Source organism: Phyllobates terribilis, unplaced genomic scaffold (genome assembly GCF_046119375.1).
Source record: "Phyllobates terribilis strain yellow unplaced genomic scaffold, ASM4611937v1 Scaffold_2__4_contigs__length_985480577, whole genome shotgun sequence".
Lineage (NCBI taxonomy): Eukaryota > Metazoa > Chordata > Amphibia > Anura > Dendrobatidae > Phyllobates > Phyllobates terribilis.
The window spans coordinates 60,573,787-60,598,102 of NW_027362762.1; the positions used below are offsets into that span (position 1 = coordinate 60,573,787).

At 49.5% G+C, this 24,316-nt stretch overlaps 1 pseudogene; it reads left to right on the top strand.

Annotated features, from left to right (window-relative positions):
* LOC141244355 (cingulin-like) overlaps positions 1-24,010 on the top strand; it is a 75,164-nt pseudogene extending 51,154 nt beyond the window's left edge.
* Positions 24,011-24,316: the final 306 nt, after the last annotated feature.

The window sequence follows — 24,316 nt, forward strand, 5'->3', positions numbered from 1 at the left end:
TCATCGCCAGCAATGGCCAGCCCGTGCCACAGATCGGATTTAAAGAGGTGACCATCAAAATCGGTAGAGTCGAACTGGCAGCACAGGGACTGATCATTGTAGACATTGACAAACATGAGAGCCACCCAAAAATAACTCTAGGAACTAATGTAATTGAAAATTGTCTTGCAGAGGTGATTTTCCTTCTACAGCAGGTTGCCAAGAACGCCAGCTCCGGCGAGCAGCGAGTGCTCCAGAAAGAGATCCGGGCACTGATGCGACGGCAACAGGTGGAACTCTCCGGCGGTGAGATTGGTAGCGTAAGAATGTGTGACCCTTTCCCTATTGCCATGCCCCCAAAAAGTGAAATGATGATTTGGTGCCGGGCAGCTATTGGTCTGAGAGGTAGAGATTACCAGGCAATGGTAGAACCAGTTTACTCAGACAGTAGGCCCACCATTTTGACAGCACGGGGGGTGGTCAATGTACGCCATGGGAGGGTGCCCGTTCGCATAATCAATATCGGGGAGAGGGAAGTGTACCTGCCCCGGTATGCCACGCTAGCAAAATTATATACCATTAACCAAAACTCTATACAGTCTGTGGAACCCTTGCCTCCATCTCACCCGGAGGAAGGTAACGGCTCTAAGAAAGTAATGGAGGATTGGTGTCAGAAACTACACTTGGGAACTGACTCCACTCCCTCCCACCAGAAACAGGGAGTCTACCGGGTGGTTCAAGAGTATGAGAGAGTGTTTAGTAAACACCCGTTAGACTTCGGGCGAGTCAAGGGGGTAGAACACCGCATCCCCACGGGAGATCATCCTCCCATAAAAGAGAGGTATCGACCCGTACCCCCTGCACATTACCAACACGCCAAGGGGATGCTTAGAGACATGAAGTAGGCTGGGGTAATCCGGGATAGCTGTAGCCCCTGGGCAGCCCCGCTAGTTTTAGTCAAAAAGAAAGACAACACCATGAGGATGTGTGTAGATTACCGGAAAATCAACCGTATCACACACAAGGATGCGTACCCCTTACCAAGGATAGAGGAGTCATTGGCTGCTTTAAGGTCTGCTAACTTCTTCTCTACCTTGGATCTCACTAGCGGGTACTGGCAGGTTCCTGTAGCAGAGGCGGACCGGGAGAAGACCGCATTCACCACCCCGATGGGACTTAGCGAGTTCACCTGCATGCCGTTCGGACTCTGCAACGCCCCAGGAACCTTCCAACGATTAATGGAGTGCTGTCTGGGCCACAGAAACTTCGAGACGGTCCTGTTGTACCTGGACGATGTCATCGTATACTCCAAAACTTATGAGGACCACCTGAAACACCTGGCGGAGGTGTTCGAAGCTCTGGCGAGTTACGGCCTAAAGGTGAAACCCTCCAAGTGTCACCTCCTGAAACCAAAGGTGCAGTACCTGGGACACGTGGTGAGCGCTGACGGAGTGGCTCCCGACCCCGATAAGATCACCGCAATTAAGGGATGGCCAAGCCCCTCCAGCGTAAAAGAAGTGCGGCAGTTCCTCGGGTTGGTAGGCTACTACCGAAGGTTTATTCCCGGTTTCACCAAAAAGGCAGCGCCTATGCAGGACCTCCTGATAGGCCAGTCCCGGAAGGCCAAGAACCAGAAGCCGCCCTTCAAATGGGAAGAGCTAGAAGAAGAGTCCTTCCGCCAGCTGAAGATGGCCCTCACGGGGGATGAAATCTTGGCGTACCCGGATTATAGCCAGCCCTTCATCCTCTACACCGACGCCAGTAACATCGGGCTAGGAGCCGTACTGTCCCAGATCCAGCAGGGGAAAGAACGAGTAATCGCCTACGCCAGCCGAAAACTGCGACCCACCGAAAGGAACCCCGAGAATTATAGCTCATTTAAGCTAGAGTTCCTGGCCGTGGTATGGGCAGTCACTGAGCGCTTTAAGCATTACCTTGCTTCTTCCCGGTTCACCGTGTACACGGATAACAACCCGTTGACACACCTGGACACGGCAAGACTCGGTGCCCTGGAGCAGAGGTGGATGGCCCGTCTGTCCAACTACGAGTTCATAATCAAATACCGGGCAGGGCGCTCCAATACTAACGCGGACGCCCTGTCCAGGATGCCCAACCTGCCGGACGAAGGAGAAGATCCGGAGGGACTGGAAGAGATTGAACTCCCTGCGTTCCACCGTCATGGGACTATCCAGTATTCCCACCGGGTAAGGAGTAAGCAGGCTGCTACGTTGAACCCCTTACCTCACTACAACTGGGCGGAAACGCAAGACAGCGACCCTGCCGTCCGACTGGTGAAGGAGATGCTGACTCGGCCGGAGGCTCGCCTTGAACCAGACGCTCCGGAGGAAGCCAAACAACTATGGGCAGAGAAGAGTCGACTGTTCCTTTACAAAGGGAAGTTGTGCCGCAGAATGGTTAACTACCGGACGCATGAATTACTCTGGCAAGTAGTGGTGCCACGAAGAGACGCAGCCATGGTGATGGAGGCATACCACGACGGAGCTGGACACTTCGGGTGGAAGAAGCTGGAGTTCCTGCTGCGCGAGCGATTCCACTGGGTAGGCATGAGGGGAACCATTGAGAAGTGGTGCAGAGACTGTGGCCCGTGCAACCTGAGAAGGAAGGACCGCGCCAGCCAGAAGACTCCCCTGCAGTCCATCGTCACCCGGCAACCGTTGGAACTGGTAGCCTTGGATCATGTAAAACTGACCCCAAGCAGAAGTGGCTACGTCTACGCGTTAACCATCGTGGATCATTACTCCCGGTTTCTGGTTGTCGTCCCCGTCAAGGACTTAACGGCTCAAACAGCAGCTAGAGCCTTCCAGCAGCACTTTTGCCGTCCACACGGGTACCCGGACCAAGTGCTGACGGACCAGGGACCTGCCTTTGAAGCGGAGGTCTTCCAGGAATTCTGCAATCTGTATGGCTGCCGGAAGATAAGGACGACACCCTACCATCCGCAGACTAATGGACTTTGTGAAAAAATGAACCAGGTGGTAATGGATCTTCTAAAAACGTTGCCCCTGGAAGAACGCAGTCTGTGGCCTGAAAAGTTGCCCGATCTGGTGGACCTATACAACCACATCCCGGTAGGTTCCACCAACTGTACCCCGGCTTACCTAATGAGGGCAAGACCTGGTAAGTTACCTGTTGACCTGGAAATGGGAGTCCTGACACCCGAGGACACTTCACCAGAAACAGACTGGGACACAGAGAGGCAGCAGCAGTACCGGAGAGTACAGGAGAGCGTGGAGCGAAGTCTCTGTCAGGCTAGGGAAAGACAAGAGAAAACTTACAACCAGTATGCTCCCGCTGTTCCCCTGGTACCCAGAGAGCAGGTCTTGAAGAGGAAGAGACGGCTCCACAAGTTGGACGACCAGTGGGAGAAGGACCCGTACACCGTACTGCCCTCAAGCCACGAAAACCCGAAGGTCTGTACCATCAGTAAAGACGGAGGGGAAACCACAGCCATTGTATCCCGGGACCACCTGAAGAAGTGTCCCGAACAACTGAGGAACCCTGAAGAGGAACAAGAAGACCATCGACCCGTAGAGGAAAGGGAAGATATGGTTAGTACCGTGCTCGGGGACTTCCCTCGGTCTTGGACTCAAGTCAATGGTGCAGTTGTGGTACCCGTACTCACCTTCCTCCAACCATCATCCCAAGAACCTACGGAGCAACCGGTAGAGCTGGAAGAACAGCCGGTCCAGGAGGCAGAAGACTCTACACAAGCAGACCCGGAAAATCAACCCTCTGCTTATAGTGAGCCTGCCATACCCCTAGTGAGCCAGAGGGCCCATAGACAGCTGCCCAGTTTACCCTTGACAGCTCCTACACCCTGTAGTTCAGGGCCAGACAGTCAGCTCCGTAGGTCCACTAGGGCCACTAGAGGCCAGCTACCCGCACGTTGGAGGATCTAAATGTTTAAGCTATCTTATAATGTTTACTTGTTTATAGTTGCTTGTGTATAATTTTGTGTTTCTAGTTCTTTTTAGGAGTCCTTGGTGGATTTACCGGGAATCCTTGTACATAGTTGGAGCGTAACCCAGGATGGACTAAAGACTGTTAAGGACTCGGGGCAGGACAGGCCCCTACCTGGTTACGTCTCCCTGTTTTGGTGAAATGGACACCTTGCTTTTCAAAACTGCACCCGGTTGCGGACACGCCGTAACCATCTTATGTGTTTTTCTTATTGTATTGTTATTGTTATACCTTGTTATGTTTTTCTAAAAAAAAAAAAAATATGTTTAGTCCCGGAGTACAAAATTTCACTAGGGGGGAATGTGACACCCCAGGGGTCTGGTTGCCACAGTGATAGAGATATTACGTCTGAGAGCAGGTGGGAGGTCCTTTGGTCAGGGATCCGGTGCATGCCACACCTCCTGCCCAGTCTTGGGAGGGGAAGGACTTCCCCTATATAAACCCGGGGCTGAGGCAGGGTTAGTGAGAAAGAAGACAGAACAAGAGTAGAGAAGAGAAGCAGCATAGCAAGAAACATCAGGAGCTCTGTGGGGAGCAGTGTTACAACGAGTCAGGGGCTGGCAGCTGCAGAGCTCGCCCTGACTGAGAAGATTTCTTACCGGACCCGGAGTCCGAGGCTGTGGGGACTAACTCCTACCCAGCAGCAGAAACCGTCCGGCAGAGGATTTCAGGTCCTCTGGCCCAGAAGCCCGAAGGCACGGTCACACGCGTGGGACCAGCACCGCCATCGTGGAGCGGAAGCCATTAGAAGGCCCCGAGTCGCCGGCCATACGGGTGAGCACCACACGGTACACTCAGGGACGTGGGCTACTTATTCCCGCCTCTAGCAAGGTAGCCAGAAGAGTACAGTTAGTTGGGAAGGCCTACAACTCCGCCTGGCCCGGGGAGATCCCATCTGCTCAAGGACTGACCAGGCCCCGTTCACTAGCAAGTACTCCGGGAGGGTCTATCGTTGTTACCAGTAAAGACCCTGAATTACACCGCACCGTCTCTGAGTGGTTCCTGCTACCCCCATCATCCACATCTGCTGCCCTGAGGCCATACCCCTCCCGTTGGGGGTTATACCATCCCCGCTGCACCATCCATCCACCGGCCTCAGCGGACTGTCCTGCAGCGGCAGCTCCATAGCTGCATTCAACGGGTGGCGTAGTCGTCCTGCATCTACCGCTGTTACATCGCCGCTCAGTTTGACTCCCTGGGCACGGACCGGGTCACCGCCACGAGACTACAACCCTCAAAAGATCCGGCTCCGGGTAAGCTCCCGCGTGCGCAACGCAGCGCGACACAGGCCCAGGGGCGCGTCAGAAGGATCAGGGACCAACAGCCCTGAAAGAGGAGGTGGCCAATCATGACCAAGAGCTGGAGCCTATCAGGCAGCAGTATCAGAGTGACATGCAGCAACTAAGGAAAAACATGAAGAACGTATCCCCGGACCAGCTGAGCCTGGAGTCTGAATGGCAGAAAATAAATCAGGTTGTGAGGAACTTGAGGAAAGCAGCGAGGAAATCAACAAATGGAAAGAAATGTTCCAGAGAAATAAAGAGGAGGTTTTTCAATTGAAGCTTGACAAAGCAGAGTGTGAAGATGAGTTGTGCGAGATGAAAGATCGTTTCTCCCTGGTACATTTAGAGCTGTACCAAGTGAAGAAAGGCTCTGTAGATGCGGAAGAAGCAGAGGTCTCAAGAAAGAAAGTGCAGAGATTTCAGGAGCAGGTGAAGCAGCTAATGCAGGAGAAGCAAAGGCTGGATGAGGGTCTACACCAGAGGGATAGGGAGCTATCTGCCTTAAAAGAGGCGCTGCAAGATGAAGTTTCTGGAAGTGATCAAGACCTAGAACAACTGCGTGAACAGTTCGACCCGGAGCTGTGTGAATCCAAGAAGGAGTATGGTGAACTCATGAGGGAGCTGCAGCAATTCCAGGAGCAAGTAATGCCTCTAATGCAGGAGAAAGAGAGGCTGGAGGACTCTCTGTACCAGCGAGACCGGGAGCTATCCGCCCTGAAAGAGGCATTAAAAGATGAAGTGTCTGGTCATGACCATGAGGCAGAAAAGATGCGTGAAAAATTCAATAGGGAACTGCAACAAACTAAGAGAGACTATGAGGATCTCCTCAAGGTTAAGGAAAAACTAGAGGATGATAAGGCAGATGCAGAGCACATGCGCCAAGTGATTGAGACTACTCTACAGGACACCCGTGATGAGAATGATGATCTCCGCAGAAAGATCTCGGGACTGGAAGCTGAGGTGAAGGAGCTGCAGATGTTCTGTGATGATCTCCAGAGGGCAGAGACGTGCCTTAAGGATAGAATCGGCAGGATGGAAAATGAGCGGGAAAAGATGGAGGAGTCTATTGGAGAAGGGAGGTATGAAGCCAATGCCTCCTCGAATAATGCGAGCTTGGATGATTCTGTGGATGTAAGAGCTGCGATCAAGGAGCTCAAGGAGTCGCTACAATCCCATTGGAAGCAAGAGAAGCAAGAGAAGCTTGAGAGACTGGCTGTCGAGAGCCGAGTGGGCGCATTGGAGACAGAGAGGTCTGAGAGATTTTTGCTGATAAAGGAGCAGTTGAAGCAGGAAGAGCTTTAGAGATGGGTTGCTGAGAGGCGAGTAACTGAGCTAGAGGAAGAAGTTGTCGAGCTCAAAGGTCGCCTGGCAAAGTACCAATCAGTGAACGAGGCCCCCTTGGAGAAGGAGAAGGGCAAACAAATTGCGCTTAATCCTTTAAACCATGAGAAGGTGGACCTGAGGAGAGCTGAGAGAGTGTTAAAAGAAGATAAGTATGGAATGGAAGTTGTCAAGACGAGAATTCTTGAGTTCATAGCTGTGAGGCAGCTCAGGGGAAGCATACAGGGTGAAGAAGCTGAAAGTCAGTTGTCCCTGAAACCTGAGCCAGATGATCGTCTGGAAACCATGGTGAGACAGAAACATCTCGGTACAAGTGCCTCATAGATGTACCCGAAGATTTGAGATAAGAATGTGCGGCGCCCCAGAGAGTCTGGTTGCCACAGTGGTATTGCTTCCCTCAAAAGAGGTAATGCCATGTTTGGAGGCAAGCAGGGGTTTCCTGGTCAGGAACATAATACATGCAACACTTCCTGGCTCTAGACCAGCAAGGGGAGGACCCTCCCCTTGGCAACTGGATCTGGAGGCGGGGTTAGTTTAGTTTTGTGCAAGGAGTTGAGTTTAGGACATCGAAGAGAGAGGAGCTAGGGACTGGAGCTGGAGATAGCTCGTCCTAGCCAGAATACACAGAGAACCGGACACCAGAGTCCGAGGCTGTGGGGGATTCCAGACCCAGCAGCAGATACCATAGGGCAGGAGATTGCAGGTCTCCTGGCCCCCATCAGACACTCGGAGGCTCTGCAGCACCGAGGGACCAGTACCGCCAAGGAGGAGCGAGGCATCTACAAGGCCCGAGTTGCCAGCCATACGGTTGAGCACAGCACATTACACTCAGGGACGTGGGGTACAACACAGCTACAAGCAGAATAGCCAAAGAGTATATTGAGAACTGCAGGCCTACAACTCCACCTGTCCAGGAGGACTCTATGCTTGCTCCCAGACTGACCAGACTCTTATCACTAGCCAGTACTCCAGTCCAGGCCTGTCTAATTGCTACCAGTAAAGACCCTGGGACTGCACTGCACGGACTCTGTGGTTATTTCTGCACCGCGACACCCTGCACAACCACCATCATCCACACACACTGTCCTGAAGCTGACTCTTCCTGTGGGGAGTTATACCACCTTTGCTGCTATACCACCGGCTTCAGAGGACTGTTCCGCAGCGGCGGCCTCATTAGCCGCACTCCACAGGTGGCGTAGTCGGACATTATAACCTATATACATCTACTACCCTTGGATTGACCGCCCTGGGTCACGGACCGGGTCACCGCCACCGTGACTACAATCCCAGCATCTACCGGCCCGGCTCCGGTTAACCCACGGCCCAGGGGGCGCGTCAAATGCATCAGAGAGTCAGTGCATGAAGAGTTTAAGAAGGCCGTGGGAGCCTGTAAGGTGTACTCGACCTCAGAAGCTAAACAGCTGGTGTTCCTGTCCACAACCGAAGTCACAGTGAAGAGGGTGGCTATCCTAAGTGACATGCACTGGCGATGTGTTCGCACGAAGCGGTTTGTCCGGTTGAAAACGGAACAAGCTATTAGACAACTGGAGCTTATGAGAAAAGCTCAAAGTCTGTGGGAAGATGTCATCCAGGAGCCTCATGCTCTGGTAAGAAAGCTCATTGGGAGAAATGGCCGAACCATGCAAATGATGGTAAAGAAGTCCGGTGTGATAAAAATAAGCAGTCCACGTGATCATCAGGACTGGATACCGGATGAAGACGGCATGGTGTCATTCTCTGCTGTAGGCACAGAAGAAAATCTTGCATATATATACGAATGCTGATGGAGTACCGAGTGACCTACCTGTGAGAGGTAGAACAGTTGAATCTCGCGAGACTGCGAATACAAAGACAGCGTCGCCTGAGCAGCAGAAGATGGCAGCCGTCTATAAATTGTGAGACCAGACAGAGAAAGGGCCGCCTAAATATTAGAACAGCTACAGCAGAAGTTAGAGACCTTTCAGGATGTCCTGAGGGTAGTGGGCGTGGATTTAGAGGTAGTGAGTAGAGATAAGCGTTGTTCTACTCGAACTGTTCGCCAATCTCAAATTCGAGCTGTTTTGGGCGGTGTTCGAGCCGTTCGGCGAACACGAACAATTTGAGAAAAATTCGGCTGTTCGAGGTTATGTTCGATAACTGTTCGTGCACCAAAATCATAACTGGACTTTTTCTCAGTAATGATGAAAATTAATGTTAATACGCAGTTTGAGTGTACAGCGGGGTGGGGGGAGGGGCAGGGGATGGATCTCTGCAGGAACAATGAAGATCTCCATTTTTTTTTCTCTTTCCCGCATTTGCAGTGGGGAGGTGCAATCTGTCAGCCTATCAGCAGCGCACACACGGAGCGAAGTGCTTTTTTTCACACAAGCAAGGGCATGTGTCATTGGCAGTGTATGTCACATGTCCTTGCCCTATAAGACCAAGCCATTTTCCCCGTCGCCACCATTTTCTCACTGCTGCAGCTGCGTGTTAGACGGCACCGCTGTTGCTGTGTGCGCTATACCTTGTTAATTTCAAGCCAATTTTCGCACAAATATACAGATAGCTTGGGAGTAGGGAATAGTTGTGATTGCAGTCCTTTTAAGGACTAGGTTACAGCATTTCCTACGACTTTTATCAGGGAGGTCTGTGCTCTTAAATAGATAGGTTGTGGGAGTAAAGACTAATTGTAATTGGAGTCCTTTTCAGGACTAGGTTACATGAGTTCCTATCAGTTTTTGCCAGGCAGGTCTGTGCCAGTGCTGTGCAAGTTTTTTTCACAGCATTTGGCTGAATCTAGCAAAGCTAATCCTTTTTGGCCTATTGCAGAGTGTGTTAGTCAGTGGAGTAGCCTATCTGTGTTGCAAGATATAACACCTGTGTATAGAATACCAATTTTTTTACTGCACCTAGTGAAGTAAAATCTTTTGGGCATAGCATCATTCTATTAGTCCATCTATACTGACCTCCATCAGGTTGCAAACTGAATATAATTTTTTTCTGCATCTAGCTCTGAAAAAATATTTAGGCTTCTAGCAGTGTGTGGGACTTGGTCTATTAGTCCATCTATACTGACCTCCATCAGGTTGCAAATTAAAAATAATTTTTTTCTTCATTTAGCTCTGAAAAAATATTTGAGCTTCTAGCAGTGTGTGGGACTTGTTCTATTAGTCCTTCTATACTGACCTCCAGCAGGTTGCAAATTGAATATAATTTTTTTCTGCATCTAACCCAGCCAATAGTTTTGGCCTAATACCACAGTTTGGCCACTCAGCTCTGCTCGGTTCCCATCCATTGTTTTTTTGTGCAAACAACTCCAGAGTTGTGAATTAGTTAACCACCAAAATGAGTGGAAAAAGGCCTGCTGCTGGTGGAAAGGGGAATAGGCGTGTTGGGAAGGGGAAAAAAGGTTGTGTCCGTGGGGTAGGTGTTAAAGCAACAGTAACATCTGCAGAAGAAAGACCATCTTCCAGCCAAACTAAAATGTCTACTTCTTTTAGCAGACAATGTGATAAGATCCCTTTCTTACGGCCACGCCAATCGCTACAAATTCCAGATGAGGCACAAAAGCAGCAGGTGCTTCAACGGATATCAAGTGCTCCTTTAAGTGGGCTCTCCTCCACATCAACTTCAACATCACAAATACTCCAGTCCTCAAAGGTGTCACCCAAATCGCACTTGCTTCCTCACAGCTCCCAAATCTCCAGCTGCCCGTCTGAGTATGAGGTAGAACAGATGGTTGAGTCTGCAGAGCTGTTTACTCATACTATAGCCTGGGAATCAGAGGTCGACTCCAGCGCTTCTGTGAATCCAGACGAGGAAATGATCTGCACTGATGCCCAGAATCTTTATGAGTCGGATCCAGGACCAGACGCAGAAGGTTCTGACCATAATGTAGACCCTCATTCCCAAACTGTAGCTCCTGTTGGTGGAGACAATGAGGAAGACGATGATAAGACTCAAATACCTGATTGGAGCGACAACTTTAGTTTTTTGTCAGGGCAGGAACAGGTTGGCTCTGAGGACGACGGGTGTGATAACGCACAGGGTGATGATGATGAGGTCGGAGATCCCACTTACTGTCAACCCACAGTCAGCCAAGAGATGAGGTCAGCAGAGGAGGTGGAGGAAGATGCTAGTGACGACGAGGTCAGGTTGCGCCTTCCTGGACAGAGACGTAGTACTGGAAGCACGTCAACAACTGCATCCTCAAACACAACTCTGCCTCTCACCACAAGTCGTGGTGGCTCTTCAGGTCGCATGGGTGCTAAGCCTTGCATAGCCTGGGCATTTTTTCAGATCGATAAAGATGACCCAACTCGTGTTATCTGTAACATTTGTCAGCAAAAGCTAAGTAGAGGCCAAAAAATCCATAGTTTGAGTACTTCATGCATGAACCGGCACATGGACATGAAGCATAAGTTGCAGTGGGAAGCTCAGTGTGCTACAATGCGGCCTAGCCGGCCGGGCCAATCACCGTCTGCCATATCTTGTGCATCCGCGGCCTCTTCATCCTCTGTGACTGGGGGGACAGCAGTCACACCTGTTTTGGGGCGCAGACCTGCCACCTCTTTACCCGCAACAGCCAGCGTGATTGGCAGGTCATCATTTTCTTTGGAGGTGGTAACACCAGCTGGTGTTGAGCGCTGTCCGACATCGATAGCACCACCTTTGGATCAAGGCAACCTAACATGTCCGCCTGCATCTTCCTCACAGACCGGCAGTTTGCCGTGGACACCCTTATCAACCCCGTCTAAGCACAATAGCCAGCCCTCGGTCCCTCAGATGTGGACAAGTAAAAGACCATTTCCTCCTAGCCATGAGAAAGCTAAGAGGTTGAATTTCACCATCTGCAAGCTCTTGGCTACAGAAATGCTGCCTTTCCGCCTGGTGGACACAGAGGATTTTCGAGACCTTATGTCCGTCGCAGTGCCCCAGTACCAGATGCCCAGTCGGCACTACTTCTCAAAGAAAGGTGTGCCTGCGCTCCACCAGCATGTCGCACACAACATCACCGCTTCTTTGAGAAACTCTGTGTGTGACAGGGTGCATTTCACCACAGACACTTGGATGAGTAGGCATGGACAGGGGCGTTACATGTCGCTGACTGGGCACTGGGTAACTATGGTGACAGCAGGACAAGGGGCTGCTGTCCAAGTCTTGCCGTCCCCACGAGTTGTGCGTCAATCCTCTTTATGTCAAAGTTCCTCCACTGCTTCTGCCTCCTCAACCTCCTCTCGGTCTTCCACCTGCACCCAAAGCCTGTCTGGTCATGCCACAAGCTTTCTAACTGCGCAGAAGGGATCCTGCACACCTCCTTACTATGCTGGCAGTAGGGCTCAACGTCATCAGGCGGTTTTTACATTGAAATGTCTGGGAAATGTGAGTCACACAGCTGAGGAGTTGTGGTCAGCTCTGGAGAACCAATTTCATGAATGGTTGTCTCCACTGGACCTGAAACCAGGGAAGGCCGTGTGCGACAATGCTGCAAACCTGGGTGCGGCCCTTCGCCGGGGCAATGTCACACACGTGCCTTGTATGGCTCACGTGTTGAACCTGGTTGTCCAGCAATTTTTAGCCCACTATCCCAGACTAGATGGCCTTCTGCAGAGGGCACGGTCGCTGTGTGCTCACTTCCGCCGTTCGCATCCCGCAGCTCAGCGACTTACATCTCTACAGAAGTCGTTGGGCCTGCCACTTCACCGGCTAAAATGCGATGTGCCTACCCGGTGGAATTCAACTCTGCACATGTTGCAGCGACTGTGGCAGCACCGACAAGCCCTGGTGCAATACGTTCTGACGTATAGCCTGGGCCAACGAGATTCAGAGGTGGGGCAAATCACGCTGGAGGAGTGGTCTCAGATCAGGGACCTATGCACCCTTCTGCACAGTTTTGAAATGGCGACGAAGATGTTTAGTGCTGACGATGCCATTATCAGCATGACTATTCCGGTGATTTACATGCTGGAGCACATGTTAAACAGAATTCGGAGTCAGGTGGTGGCACAAGAGGAGGTGGAAGAAGTAGAGGAGGAGGAGTTGTATGCGGAAGGGCTAACATCTGCAAGGTCCAGACGGTCGGCAGCACCAAGGCGGCAGGCATGTGAGGGTGGGGGAGATGGTTTTACCAGGGCGCATGGTAGCAGCCAAACTAGTGAGGAAGGTGCAGGAGCCCAGGAAGAAGTGGAGGACGAACTGATGGAAGACTCATCAGATGAGGGAGACCTTGATCAGATTTCTGTTGTGCGAGGTTGGGGGGAGAGGACAGAGGAAGGAAGCATGATTGTTACCTCGCCACCAACACAACAGGGACTTGGTGCTCCTGGATGCGCAACACACATGAGTGCCTTCTTGCTGCACTACCTGCAACATGACCCTCGAATTGTGAGAATTAGAAATAATCCTGACTACTGGGTTGCCACACTGTTAGATCCCCGGTACAAAAGTAAATTTGCAGAAATTATTCCTGCCATAGAAAGGGATGCACGCATGCAGGAGTATCAGCAGAGACTGTTGCAGAATCTTACATGTGCTTTTCCACAAAATACCAGTGGTGCACGTAGTAAATCTCACAGTTCCAACTTGCCAACCGTGGGACCGTCAAGTGTTCAGCACTCAAACCGTAACAGAACCACAGTATCTGCTGGTAAGATCAATTTTGCGGAATCATTTCACCACTTTTTTAGCCCATCCTTTGCAAGGCCACAGGAGACAAGAAGTCTGACACATAGTCAACGCCTAGAGACGATGGTACAGGAGTATCTCCAAGTAAACATTGAAGCCACGACTGTGTCACTGGACCCTTGCTCTTTTTGGGCTTCCAATCTGGATAAATGGCCGGAGCTAGCCACTTACGCCTTGGAGATCTTGTCATGCCCCGCAGCCAGCGTTCTGTCTGAACGTGTGCTCAGCACTGCTGGTGGTGTGCTGACAGATAAGCGCACGCGGCTCTCCACTGATAATGTAGACAGACTCACGTTCATAAAGATGAACAAATCATGGATCCGAAACGACTTTTCTACCCCTGTGTCATCCTGGGGAGAGTAAAAGCTTGATGATTGGTTAAAATCACCCTACCAACCGTTTTAAGCTTTCAAATTACTAATCATGTTTATCTGTATCTTGACTGGAAAATAATTTGGGCTTTGTAGCAGTGTGCAGCACTGATCCTATTAGGCCATCTATACTAAAGCTTCACCAGATTTAAAATTAAAAATAATTTTTAGCTGCATCTAGCCCGGAAAATAATTTTGGGGCTCCGAGATGCGCAAGGCACATAAGTGCCTTCTTGCTGCACTACCTGCAGCATGACCCTCATATTGTCAGAATTCGAAGTAATCATGACTACTGGGTTGCCACACTCTTAGATCCCCCAAACTTTTCGATCAACCTTTTCATTTTAATAAAGACCAAAAAAATGGTCATTTTTGAAATTATAAGCATTAGCAGGTTGTTAGAAACTGAAATCAAACAGTTTTCAACTCAAAACTTTATTCTAGGTGATGTTACATTTTCACATAGGACCCCTTGTTCGAAAGGAGCTTCTGAACTCTCTCGTCCATTGAATTTGTCAGGTTTTGGATGGTTTCTGCTTCAATTGTTTTGCATGAGGACAGAATACCCCTTTTATGCCCATATCAGCCAGAGATGCAGATGTTTTATGTGCAGCATGAGATGGTGCATTATCATGCAGAAAAATGATCTTGCTGTGAAATACACGGTTCTTCTTCTTGAACCATGGCAGGAAGTGCTGTTTGAGAAAATCCACATACATTATGGAGTTCATCTTTAGCGCCTTCAGGGATCCTAAAGGGGCCGACAATCTCTCTCCCCATGATTCCAGCCCAAAACATTACTCCACCTCCTCCTTGTTGGCGCTGTAGCCGTGTTTGCGTGGGGTGTCCATCAACCAGCCATCCTCCACTCCATCCATCTGGACCATCGAGCGCTGCACTGCACTCATCCGTGAACAAAACAGTTTTGAAATCAGTCTTCATGTAATGCTTGGCCCACTGGAGCCGTTTCTACTTGTGTGAAGTGGATAGAGGAGGTCGACAGGATGGCGCATGCACAGCTGCAAACCTCTGAAGGACCCTGCATCTTGTTGTTCGGGGGACGTTGGAGGCACAAGCAGCTTCAAAAACTTGTCTGCTGCTATGACAAGGCTTTTTTGCCGCTGCTCTTTCAACCTGACGTAATTGCCTGTAGGAAAGAGTCCTCAATTTGCCCTTATCAGCACGCACACGTGTGTACTGTGAATCAGCTACATACTTCTTGATTGCCAAGACACTTCATCCTGATCATCGCACAATGTTGATTGTAGTCATGCCTTGACCTAAACACTCCACAATTTGTTGCTTCTCAGCAGCCGACACATCCTTTTTCTTTCCCATTTTGGCAGAAAATGTAGGCTGCTTAATAATGTGAGAGAGCCTTCTTAAGTAGTCTTGCCTTTCATTGGACACACCTGCCAAACTAATTAGCACAGGTGTCTGCAATTGCTTACAGTGATATAAAGAGCCCTGACACACATCACCATCAATGAGTTTAACTGACAAACAAACAAATTCTTCCCTTATCACTCCTAAACACTTTTTGTATAATAATTTGGAACGCAGTGTACATGTGCTTTTCCACAAAACACCAGTGGTTCACGTAGTGAATCTTACAGTTCTAACTTGCCAACCGTGGTCTGTATGGAGTTGTTCAATAAAGGGCCCAAAATTAAGATAACATAGATGGGAGAGGTCTCTATGAATAGGAATTCCTAAGTATTTGATACCCTGTGAGGGCAAGGCAAAGGGAAAGTTGGACTGGATGGAATCCTATATGGATTTGGGGAGGGAGACATCGAGGGCCTCAGACTTCGCTGCATTGATTTTAAAATTTTACCATGTAACAAAGTGATCTATTTCAGCCATAACAGCATGGATGGATATATGTGATTGAGTGATATATACTAGGACATCATCAGCAAATAGAGAGCACTTGTACTCGGTGCCTCCCACCTCAATCCACCTAATATTGGGGTTATGGCGAATTGATGAGAGCAGGTGCTCCGTCACTAGGATGTATAAGAGAGGGGACAGAGGACATCACTGCCTTGTCCCATTGGTGATTGTGAAAGGTGATGAAAATGTTCTGACGCACCCCCTGGGCCTTGGGACACCCGGAGCCGGACCCTTTTTGGTGGATGCTGGTGGTTGTAGTCTTCGTGGCGGCGACCCAGTTCCGTGGCTCAGGGCGGTCAAACCAGTGGCGGAACTATTTATGTGGTTTTCATGTTTAAATGTCCGACTACGCTACCCGTGGATTGCGGTCAGAGTGAACCGCCGCTACAGGGCAGACCACTGAGGCTGGTGTTGTGGGTGCAGCAGAGCGTAGCATAACTCCCCACGGGAGGAGTATAGCCTCAGGGCAGTGTATGCGGAGGATGGGGGTGATGGTGCAGGGCAGCAGCAGTAACGACACGGAGTCAGTGATGCAGTTCAGGGCCTTTACTCACAGTTCTTATTATCCAGACCACGTCTGCAGGTAACGGCTGCCCACGTCGTACTGTGCTCACCAGGTGAGGGGCTCAGACAACTCCCAGATAACTTTGGAGCACTTCACAGGACCCCCTTTGTGTGTCCTTTGTCTGGCCTTTCTTACCAACACTTCTGTCCGGCTGCCTCGGGCCTCCTCTTGGTAAACTTGGCGCCAGTTTCCCTGACCCTATGTGGTGCCTTCCTAGCGGGTGTAGCGAGGGGCTGCGCCACATAAAATGTCAGAGCCTCCGGTTTCTAGCTGAGGGTCGTTTCCTGCCTCCACTAGTTCGGGGACCGGTCTCCCCCTTTGGCCTGACCCCTCCACGCAGGTGGATTCGGGCGTGCGGTGGCGACTCGCCCGTCCGCACCCCTGGGATCCCTTCATTCCTCGTTCCTGGAGCCTTCTCCGCTCCTCTTCCTTCCTTCTCCCTCTTCCAGGCCTGGGCCTCTGTTACTAGGCCCGCCTCCGGAGCAGAGCTCATGCAGAGCCCCTGCTCCCTGCCACTTCTGCTCAGACTTCTCTGCACTGAACTAAGATGGTGCCCACCTTTTATACTCCCTTCTCAATGCACCCAGGAACTGCTTCCTCCCTGCTCCTGCACTACAGGGTTCCCCTTCCTCAGTGTTCCCTCCCCCCACTCCAGCCAGGGACAGGGACTGTCGTGCCCATCTCAGGGGCATATTGGTCGCCCTGCCCCACGGCAATGTGGTGTAATGCATGCAGGTGTCGGGTCCTGATCCACACTCCATCCTTACCTGAGAGTGAGATATCACACCTCTGGGTGAGGTGCAATACGTCTGTAGCAACCGAGCCCTCAGGGTGCTACAGTTCCATTTATCTTCAGCCTAGGTGACGTATTGCGATACAGGGCCGTGATTTTGGCTATAAAAGGGTCCCCTAGACCCCTACCCCAAGCTTTTTAAGAGAATCATATATGGCGTGCCAGGAGACTCTATGGAATGCTTTCTCAGCATCCAACGAGAGTATCTAATTACAAATTTTTAACTGCATCTAGCCCAGGAAATACTTTGTGCCTAGTAGCAGTGTCTGCTAGTGAGCGGATTATCCTGGCTGTTAAGCAAGCTGCACCACCTGTAGTTTAGACACTTAATTTTTTCAAAGGAAATGCTTCGGGACCATGGGATACTTAGTGAAGAGCATCAGGAGGCACCCCAAGGCATAGGGGCTGGGACTGGCAGTAGGATGCCTTGCGGTGGACAGCCGAGCTCGATCCTTATAAAAGCTTTTTAACTGCAGCAGCTTTAGTGGACGCTACTGGAGCTGGAATTACCGCGGCTGCTGGCATGAGACTTGCCCTCCAATAGATCCTTGTAAATGGATTTAAAGTGTATTCATTCAAATTAGAGAGACAATTTAAATTAAAAAGCTTAGAGCTGCCTCCACCACAGGGGGGCTCGCTTGACCCACCAGCGGACAGGCACCAGTATTGGGAGAGGGGGGCTGGCCGTCAGGGTTCACCGCGGCTCTGGCACAAACCCGGCGACACGGAGGTGGCACGGGCAGGAGCGGACTGGCCGTGTCGGCTTCTCACTTTTTGGATTTTAGAAGGGCATGACATGCCTATATCTGTGTCTCCCCCTCCTTTTACTCCTCCACCTCTTTTATTTTCGCATGACTATATGTACTTGTCACTTTTCCATGTGTTAGTTATGTCTTCTGAGCAGTTTGTCAGCTTTTGGACACCTTTGAAGGTGTTTTCTATGTGTTTCTATGTGTTTTTGTTTGCCTGCCATTGGTTTTAACGGTGTTCGAAGGTGTTCGACGAACAGTTCGACGAACAGTTCGGCGAACACACGGGTGTTCGACGAACCGAACCGAACTCGAACACTACGGGGGTGGCTCAACACTAGTAGTGAGACCTCCAGTAACTCAGGTCTGAAAAGCCCATGCAAACGTCCCAATAGAGTACGAGACAGTACGGAGTCGGACCGGACCTTATACACAAGCGCAAGTGAGTCGCACTGCTGTATTGACTGCTGGGAGCGGGGGAGGTCTGACAAGGTTACGACTAGGAAATGTGACTTGATGAAGTTGGAGACAATGACGGATGGTAGGTCCCTAAGGAATGGGCTAATGTTGATGACTAATGTTCCAGGGGCTGAGCAGCGCAAATGTCAAGTACATGGTCTCTGTATGAACTGTGGGTTATAATGTGATTGTGTATATTATGTGTTCAACCCCACAAGTTTGAACAGGGGGTGGGGGGAATATGTAATGCAGCGGCTTGCTGCATTGCCAAAATGTCAGAGGGGGTGTGCTCTGGCTGACCACGTACCTCCCCTTCAGGTGACTGATCACATGACTGTGACATCATCACAGGTCCTGTGCGCACAGAAGGATATATAAATCCTGGTGGTTTTTGAAACAGTGGAGAAGCCTGGTCCCTGTGTCTGGGATACCATTAGGCTTGGAAGGCAAGAGGCCTGATCCCTGTGTCTGGGACACCAGTAGCCCTGGAAGGCACATGGCCTGATCCCTGTGTCTGGGACACCAGTAGCCCTGGAAGGCACATGGCCTGGAGACCATGTCTCGGGAGCCTTAATCCACAGCTGTGGCAGAACAGAGCTGATAGAAGCAGCTAAGACCTGGCATAGCTGCCACTGAAAAGGCTCTAGGATATTACATGTGTAACATTCCTGCTAGCCACTGAGATGGATGATGTTATAAGCAGTTTATGATGTGTAATAAACTGCTGGACTTCATATTACCGGAAAACGTTGCATGTGTGCTTTAGTTGACGCCGTGAAGTGAGTGCCCCTCAACATTATCATTAGCGCTACCTTACATTACCTACAGGCCAGGTATTCAAAACTGTTTTCTCCGTCACACGGATCACATATACGTTGTCAGAAAATACTGCCATTTCTGGCCTCCATTAAAAATTTCTTTCAGTGTGTCAGTGAAGCAATTCACTCCAGTTTGCTGTTCAAACTACATACCTACAGGCCAGGTATTTATTAAAACTCTGTTTTCTCCGTCACACGGATCACATATAAGTTCGCTCCAAATTCAGTCATTTGTAGTGAGCGTGGAAGATACTGTCCTCCATTTAAAATGGGCAAGGCACGTGGCAATGGACGGGGAACTGGACGTGATGGTGATGGTGGATGCAGAGGCCGAGGACAAGGCTGTGGGCAAGCTGAAATTGTGCCACAACAAACACCCACATCTTCTCTCCTGAACTTCCTGTCCCAATTCCTAGGGGACCGCAGCACACCACTACTGAACCCAGAGCAGTGTCAAAAGGTTGTTGGTTGGATAGCGGATAATGCTTCCAGTCCAGTCACTTAGCCACCACCACTACCCCCACCCTGTCTTCCACATGGTCAAGTCTCAGTAGCCGTGAGTCTGGACCGCATATTCCTCACCCTGATCCTCCTTCCTCTCACCATGCCGAGTGCCCAGAGACAACTGATCCCACACTTGGACACTCTGAAGAGCTGTTTACTTTTACATTTATAGATTCGGGCCTCTCGCCCGGTCCACTTGAAGCGGGGCAAGAGGAGATCGCGTGTAGCGATGCCCAAATATTTGATCAGCCACGGTCACACGAAGGCAACGGTGGGAAAGTGTCACAAGAGGTGAATGATGATGAGACACAATTGCCAGAAAGTCAGGAGGAGAACCAGGGTGCGGAAGTGGAAGACGAGGTGGTGGATGATATAGTAACCGACCCAACCTGGCAGGAGGACATGCAGAGCGAGGACAGCAGCACACAGGGGGGGGGGGGGGCAGAGCACCCCAACAAGCAGGAAGAAGCAGTGTGGTGGCCGCAGACAGAAGGCAGGCAACCGTTCCCCGTAACACCAACACGAAGAAAGTTGCCAGTACAACTGTTAGGTTTTCCCGAGTCTGGTTATTTTTTAAAGACTCTGCCGATAATCCCAAAAAGGCCATTTGCACCACCTGCCAGGCCAGCATCAGCAGGGGTGCCAAAACGACCAGCCTGACCACCACCAGCATGATCAGGCACATGGCAGCAAAGCACCCGACTTTTTGTGGGCCGAATCCCAGGGTCCAGAAACAGTGTCTGCAGGTGGTACCATTACTTCTTCCGCTGTTGTGCATGCAAGCCAATCCCCTGTCCATGGTGCATGCGAAGATGCATCCTGCCCTGCACCTGTCGTTGCGCACTCTCAAGTAGCAGCATCAGGAAGCACGTCCATGTCCTTGTCCCAGTGCAGCGTTCAGTTGTCTAAACCCCAGTCCTTGGAACGCAAGCTCAAATATGCAGCCAATGCTCCACAGGCCACACTACTAAATTCTCAAATTTCACGACTGCTTTCGCTCGAAATGTTGCCTTTTAGGCTCGTGGAGACGGAAGCATTCCGCAACCTGATGGCGGCAGCCGTCCCTCGGTACTCGGTCCCCAGCCGCCACTATTTCTCACGGTGTGCCGTCCCCGCATTACACAAGCACGTGTCCCAAAACATTAGACGTGCCCTCAACAACACAATTACTGGGAAAGTCCACCTAACCACGGACATGTGGACAAGTGCTTGTGGACAGGAATGGTACATCTGGCTGACGGCACACTTGGTTAACATAGTGGAAGCCGGGACCCAGTCGGACGTTGGGACGGAACACGTCCTCCCGACGCCAAGGATTGCGGGCCCTAGGTCAATCAGGGTTGCCCCCACAGTCTACAGCTCCTGCACCTCATCCTCCTCCTCTTCTTCAGCCTCCATCTCTGAAATGACCACATCAGTCACAAGCTGGAAGCACTGCAGCATTGCCTCGGCCAAGCGGCAACAGACTGTGCTGAAGCTAATATGCTTTGGTGACAAACCCACCTAAGCCGCCTGTCAGCTCTCAATTCCAGACAATTTTGCGTTAAAAACGTCAAATGGCGCTCCTTCCCTTCTGAGCCCTGCTGTGCGCCCAAACAGTGGTTTTACCCCACATACGAGGTATCAGCGTACTCAGTAGAAATTGCACAACTACTTTTGGTGTCCATTTTCTCCTGTTAGCTTTTTAAAAATAACAAATTTGGGGCAAAAAGATAATATTTGTGACTAAAAAGTAAAATGTTCATTTTTTCCTTCCATATTCTATTAATTCCTGTGAAGCACCTAAAGGGTTAATAAACGTTTTGAATGTGGTTTTGAGCACCTTGAGGGGTGCAGTTTTTAGAATGGTGTCACTTGTGGGCATTTTCTGTCATATAGATCCCTCAAAGTCACTTTAAATATGATGTGGTCCCTTAAAAAAAATGGTTCTGTAAATTTTGTTGTAAAAATTAGAAATCGCTGGTCAACTTTTAACCCTTCTAACTTTGTAACAAAAAAAAATGTTGTTTCCAAAATTGTGCTGATGTAAAGTAGACATGTAGGAAAAGAGATATCGAAGAAATTTTACCACAGTCATGAAGTACAATATGTCACGAAAAAACACTCTCAGAATCAGTGAAATCTGTTGAAGCGTTTTAGAGGTATTACCTGAAAGTGACAGTGGTCAGAATTGAAAACAATGGCCTGGTCATTGAAAACAGGCTTCGGGATGAAGGGGTTAATAATCCAAGCATATAGCAATACTCACCTCCACATTGCTGAAGTCTGAGTGGATGTAGAGGTCTGTGCCCATTTATGATCCAGCCACGGCCCGTTCATCTGGGCTGACAGGAGTCACTCTCATCATCATGATGATATGGTCAGAATACTCACTGTCTAATAATTCTGCGCTCCTGTAGCTTTCTCAGTTAAGAATTGTTTCTGTTAAAAACTTCTGAGTAAGCAGACACCAAACATGTATAGTTTTTTTTTTACTACAGTGGTGAAAAACAATTCGTAAATTTGTAAAAAAAAAAATTTTTTTGCTTGTGGCGCCATTTTCCGAGACCTGTAACTGGGTGAGGGCTTATTTTTGCGCCTTGATCTGACATTTTTGCTGATACCATTTTGAGGTTGATACTATGTTTTGATCACCTCTTATTGCAATTTACTGCAATGTTGCGGCGGCCAGAAAAAACGCAATTCTGTGGTTTTGATATTTTTTTTCCGTTACACTGTATACTGATTGGATTAATTTATTTTATATTTTGGTAGATCGGACTTTTACGGATTCAGCGATACCAAATTTGTGCATTTTTTATTTTTTATCTGTTTTATTTTTAATGGGGCAAAATGGGTGGGGTGATTGTGACTTTTCTAATTTTTTTTATCTTTTTCATATTTTTTTTAATTTTTTTTTTAACTACCGTATTTTTCGGACTATAAGACGCACTTTTTTCCTCCAAAATTTTGTGTCTTATAGTCCGAATGTTGGGGGGGGGTGTATATATATGTGGGGTGTGGGGGAAGCGGTATCAGTGGAGGAGCGGGGCCCGCTGCAGCCTACACTGTCCCCGCTGCTAAAGAAAATGAATATTCACTGCTCCCCACGCCATGGGGCTAATCTCACTGAGTTCTCGGCTGGATAAGTTAGGCAGATCGAGCAACTTTTAAAGCGTTACCAGGGGGTGTTTGCACAACATTAAGATGATTTCGGGTGCACTCGAGATATTCAACACGAAATACTGACAGGAAATACGGCTCCCATTCGGGAAAAGTATCGGCAGATCCCACCTCAAATGTACCAGGAGGTGAAAGAACTTTTAGCCCATATGTTGCGGAATGGTGCAATTCGCGAAAGTCAGAGTCCTTGGGCAGCTCCTATTATGCTAGTTCGAAAAAAAGACAGTACTCTGAGATTTTGCGTAGATTATCGGAAATTGAATGCATGTTCCGTGCGAGACTCTTACCCATTACCCCAAATAGTAGCATCTCTATCCGCATTAGGAAGTGCTAAATTCTTCTCTTCACTTGACCTGGCCAGTGGCTATTGGCAGGTACCGGTAGCTGAGAAAGATTGTCCGAAAACTTTGTTCTTCCTATGGATTTGTTTGAGTTTAACTGGATGCTGTTCGGGTTGACAAATGCACCAGGAACATTTCAAAGATTGTTGAAGAGATGCTTGGGGGACCTCAACTTCGAAGCTACTTTATTTTATCTGGATGATATAATTATTTATTCAGCCACGTTTGAAGATCATCTCCGCCGACTGGAACAAATGCTAGACTACTTTAGAGGCATGGATTGAAAATCAAGCCTCGTAAGTGTCATCTCTTCAAACGAGAAATTGAATATTTGGGGCACACTGTGTCCAGTGCGGGAGTGTATCCCACTGCTGAGAAAGTAGCTGCAGTGCAGAAGTGGCCCACACCAGTCAACTTAAGGGAGTTGAGAGCATTTCTAGGACTTGCTGGATATTACCGCAGATTCATAAAAGACTTCGCTAAGATTGCGGTCCCTCTCAATGAATTACTGAGGGGAACGGCTGGAGGAGCAAAGCGGCAACCTATTCAGTGGGGACCACAGCAAGAACAGGCACTTTGAGCATTGAAAATGGTGCTAACGAATGCCCCAATACTGGCCTTTGCTGATTTCTCACAGCCTTTTGTATTGTACACTGATGGAAGTCAACATGGACTGGGAGCAGTGTTGGCTCAAGTGCAAGAAGGAAAAGATCGGGTGATCGCGTATGCCAGTCGGTCACTTCGGGACACTGAGAAGAATCTAGATAACTACAGTTCGTTCAAACTGGAGCTACTGGCACTGGTATGGGCCATGACTGAGAAATTTGCGGAGTACTTGTCAGGTTCAGAAGTACAAGTGCGGACAGACAATAATCCTTTAGCTCATTTGAAAAACGCAAAGTTGGGCGCATTGGAACAACGGTGGGTTGCAAGGATGTCTAAATATCAGTACAAAATCGCTTATCGGTCTAAGGCCCTGAACACCCATGCAGATGCTCTGTCTCTTGTCACTCAGATGGGGCCGAAGAGAGATATAGATGAAGAGCTGGAAGGTGACGAGATTCTGGATTTTCGTCAATTCGCTGCAGCTGTAATCGATGCTTAGAACTCCAAAGAAAAGGCAAGGCCCACTCAAATCCTGGGTCGCTCAAGAGACGAGTGGATACAGTTGCAACAGTTCGATCCAGAGTTGGCAAAGCTAGGGAATGCTCTAGGTCAGAGACCCGACCAGGAAGCTAGAGCTGCTTCACTTCCAACTACCCTACAAATCTTAGTTCAGTGGGAAAGACTCTTCTTGAAGGATGGCTTGCTTTGCTGGAAAGTCCAGCTACCTCGAGAGTTTGACGTGACCTAGCAGGTATTAGTCCCAGGAACACTAGTAACACAATTAACCCAAGAGGCTCATGGAAGA